Consider the following 4,232-nt stretch of genomic DNA (forward strand, 5'->3'; position numbering starts at 1 on the left):
ATATAATATATTGCAGAAAAATAAACAAGTAATGAGCAGTTATAAGGGAGGGGTACATGCCTCGGGGAAACAGTTCAACTTAGCAGAAACTGAATTAAATATGAAGGAACAGTACAATGTCTATGTGAGCACGTGATTTTTGCCTATATGAATTACTCCCATAAATTCAAAAACAAATCACTTCTTTTAGCATTTACAATTTTGTGAATTTTTGTGGCATCTTAAGCATTTTTGTCTGTGCATTTTAATTAATGAAAAACACAAAAAATACTTGGCATGTGCATTTAGGATTTAACTTTGCATTTTAGGATTAATTAGAAAATCAATTATTTTATAAAATGAAAAAATCACAAAAATAGTTTACTTTTACACATTTAATCTTAATTTTGACTTTTTTAGTTTTTCTTTTAATTAACAGTGATAATTAATATTTAGGTTAATTAGTGTTTTTGATAAGGTTGATTAGGTTCTAAGATGTAAGTTTAAATTTTAATTTAGGAAGAAATTTTTAGAATTAAAAGAAATTAGAAAATTGAAAAAAAGAGAGAAAGAAAACAAAGGGAAAATTAGAAAGTATTAAGCTTTGAATTGAGTTTTTGGGCCAAATCATGTTCAGTTCATTCAAGACCAAACCCAGGCCCAATCTTTCCCCATTACCCGTTCAAAATCCAAGCCCAGGTCTGCCCAACCCTGTCCGTCCCCAGTGGAATCAAACGACCCCGTTTTGGATGAGATCCAATCTGGGCCGTCGAGGATCTTTTGATCCAACGGCCCTGAAGTGGGGTGTCAATAATATATATGTGTCCGAAAAGGGACTCCCCCCTTTTCTCTCGTCTTCCTCATTCACCCAAACCCTAGAGATCTCAACCCGCCGCCCTTATCTTCCCCAATGTCTCAGGCTGGCGGCGACGCCATAGACAACCCCAATCACTGCCACAACAACACCCCGGAACCCTCTCTGCCTCCCCGTCCCAAATATCCAACCCTACGACCTCGAATCTCCCTATGTCACTCCAAATTTTATAAACCCTAGTTGAGCCGCCCCCAAACCCTCACCGCCTCCGGTGGCGGCACCACTCTTAATCACCCCCAAATCAACACCCCTTGACCGTTAGACCTCCCTCATCCTATATCCATCACCCTCTTCCTTCAAATACCAGTCAAGTTCTGCAGATTTTGAATCTGAGTTTCGAGTTGAAAGGTTGATCCAGAACTCAAACATGCAAGGCACTCTCTCCCGTTTCTTTAGCCCCAATTTCATCGCGTACTGACATTACTTACCTGTTCTCGAACAAAGAACAGGTGATTAATGTTATATCGCGGTTAAATTGGAAGGTCAGCTTCAAGTCCGAGTCAAGATTGGTGATTTCTCTTTCTTTCATTTCATTTTCTTTCTTTTTATCTTTCCTTTCCATTCCTGTATATTCGTCTTGTGTGTTCATATACCCTGTCCTCTACTTCGTCTCTTCTCTTCTGTTTGGTTAACTGAATCGATATTTGAATAAAGTCTTAGATTAATTGAGTGTCGTCATTTTGCCATTTGTTTAGTCAGAATTTTCCAGGTTCTATTTCATGATTTGTTTTAGTTTGGTTGGTTCGTGTCAGTAGGAATGCTCAGTTTCTGATTATCCTTGTTTGGTTGTGGCCATTTAGTTTAGTTGAATTAGGTCGACTTGGTTTAATAGCTTAATTAATAATTTGGTTGGTTCACTTCTATTTTCTTTAGCTTAATTAGATAGTATTGCTAAATTGTGTTGGTTAATCATGTTGGCTTAGTTTGGGTCTTGTTAGGTTTTGTGGGCTTGCAGAGTTGTTTGATGCTAGTTGGGGTTTGGAGTGTCAATTGAGTGCTGCTCCTTGTGCAAATACAGCCCATTTCATTTTGGGTTGAACTATGGGAGGTCAGTTTGGCCCGGACAAATAGCCAGGAGTGGCTGAGGGATAATTTCATTTAGGCATAAAGGGTAAATAAAAGGTTTTCAGGGGTAGATTGGGTAAGGTACTTAGAAGATATTTTATGTAACAACTTTAGAAGCTTCTAGGTGGGGGTTAGAAGGGAAATTAGTGGTTTTGATAGTCCTTACTTGGGAAACAAGCTAAGACCTCAGGGACACCTGGGCTAAACAAGAAATAAGAAAGGGGGGTAAAGGGAAATAAATCATTCTGAAGGCTGCCCTTAGTTTTGCCTATAAAAAGGCATGCCCATTGCCTTGTTTAATAAGTTTTCAGCCCCTGAAAAATTCCCCCCAAAAAAGTGTTCTACAAGTTTTTAGATCTGAAAATTTTGAATTTCGAATCTGAAATCTCAAAAAAAAAAAAAAATACAGAAAAACCACAGAAAAACTAAAAAAAGACCCTTGCATTGAAGTTTTCTTTACAACAATTTCAATCTCCAGCTCTTAGTTCAAATTTCCAGCCCATCTAGAATCTAAAAATGGCCTGAGATTTCCTGGTTCCCAGTAATTGAGTTTTAAAGTTTGCCGAAGTCAATTTCGGGTTAAATCTGATCTGTTCGAATAGTTGTTTGGTTGTTTACTGAATGTGGTAGTTGCTGGCTTCACTTCTGGGTTGTTTTTGGTGCTGTGTTGGTTCTAAATTGCTCCTGCTGTTGCTCGGCCCTCAGTTGCTTAACACTGCTATTTGTTCACTACTACTGCTGACCTCTCCTTCTTCTTATTATATTTCAACTTTCAGGTACACATCCTGTAATTTCCCAGTTTACAGACAAGAAATGAAGTGATTATGGATTCTCTGTCATTTTCCTATTGTATTCCGTGTAGTTTTAGGATAGATTTTCATATGTAATTGAACAGGACTGTATTGGACTGTTAAAAGTTGAGTTTCAGTTTATTCATCTTAAAACAGTAGCCTTAGTGTAGTGTAGTCTGATTTCTTATGATAGTTTTATTTTAAAATTGAAAGTGACATGAACTTGGAACTGAGTTTGAAAATCAGTATGTAGGCTAATATCCATGCTCAATCCAGGCTTGACAAACGTTTTAGTGTTAACTTTAGTAATTTAGTTTTAAAATCAGAAGATATGCGTTTGAGTTTAACGCCTCAATGTAGATGTTAATTGTTTCGTATTAATTCCTTAAATTCTATGAGCACTAGGTGGAATCAAATAATCAGTAGCCTGTTGATCTAAATAGACGTACATTGATTTTTTTCTTTATTACAAAAGTTATTGAATACACTTAGCAGTTGGAAGTAAAGTTAGCAGGTTTATAATCGAATTGAGGTTCCGTTTGGTTTGGATCCATTGGAGGATCAGGGCTCAACAGCCCATTTTCAATTTGATTGGGTTTCAGTTCTACTGATGCACAGCCCAGGTCCGACTCTAATTCACTTCTCGTTTGGGCCTGGGCAAAGGCCCACGACTGGCCAGTTTTGTAAAGATGGACTGGGATACCTCTTCTTTGGGCTTATCTTGGAGCCCTATGGCTTGAACTTAGTTCAGGGCTATTATTTGATTTCATTAGGCAAGTAGCAGATTAAATAGGCCTTGTGGAGACAATGCTTAATAGAAAACCGTATTCCTTTTAGGATATCCTTTTAAAATAAACGAGGTGCGTCGCGCCAAATAAAATCACAAATCGCGTGGCCCTCTTTAAATGTTCGCAAAAAATATTTAGACCTCGGGACGTGCCATTTAGCGAATTTCATGGCTTCCCACAAAGTTAATAATACGCTAGTTGCTTCAGGCCCCACATTTAATAATATTACCTTCCTAAACTCGGGTGCACATTTATGTGACCCAAATCCAAATCCCAACGAAGTTGAAATGTGTCAAAAACCACGGGTGCATTTATGTGACGTGGTTCAAGACGTGTTTTCACGACGTTGCAAGTCTCTTTAAAAAATAATAATAAAGCGGTTCAAAGTTAAAAAGCACATAGATTAAAACATGTATTAAAATCAGATATTTAGCCATTTATAACAGTTGAGCGACCGTGCTAGAACCACGGAACCCGGAAATGCCTAACACCTTCTCCCGGGTTAACAGAATTCCTTACCCGGATTTCTGGTTCGCGAACTGTTAAACAGAGTCATATTTTCCTCGATCCGGGATTCAACCGGTGACATAAGACACCATAAATCTCCCAAGTGGCGACTCTGAATCTTTAATAAATAAATCCCATGTCGATTGTCCTTTAATTGGAAAAACTCCTTTATACCCTTGCGGGGTGTAGGTATAAAGGAGGTGTGACAGTCTAAAACAATATGATAGC

The sequence above is a fragment of the Nicotiana attenuata genome, unplaced genomic scaffold (genome assembly GCF_001879085.1).
Source record: "Nicotiana attenuata strain UT unplaced genomic scaffold, NIATTr2, whole genome shotgun sequence".
Taxonomy (NCBI): Eukaryota; Viridiplantae; Streptophyta; class Magnoliopsida; order Solanales; family Solanaceae; genus Nicotiana; species Nicotiana attenuata.